We start from the raw sequence: 294 nt of genomic DNA on the forward strand, positions 1-294 counted from the left end.
CATGTAAAGATGAATGCGGCTTTTCCTTTAAAGGTCACCTATCATGCTATTTGTAGGCAATAGCATAGGTCTCAGATATATACAAATATATAAAAAAACATGTCTATGAAGTGTTTTGCTCAAAGTACCAAACAGATCACCCATTCTAGCCATGCCTCATCTATTTCACTTCCTGTTTCAAAAGTGCTGATTTGGGGAATAAAGCTTTAAATAAATAAATTGAAAAAAAGGGGTCTGAGCTCATGCGGGACCCGGCAGCTACTGTCTAAACTAAATACTGCCGTGATGAAACGC

General features: G+C 37.8%; 1 protein-coding gene across 1 annotated transcript in view; it reads left to right on the top strand.

The window, feature by feature from the left end:
• The window catches only part of trrap (transformation/transcription domain-associated protein), a 44,742-nt gene that overhangs the window by 5,866 nt on the left and 38,582 nt on the right, over positions 1–294 (top strand). The window lies entirely within an intron of this gene.

Source organism: Notothenia coriiceps, unplaced genomic scaffold (assembly GCF_000735185.1).
Source record: "Notothenia coriiceps isolate Sejong01 unplaced genomic scaffold, NC01 NC01_scaffold00037246, whole genome shotgun sequence".
NCBI lineage: Eukaryota > Metazoa > Chordata > Actinopteri > Perciformes > Nototheniidae > Notothenia > Notothenia coriiceps.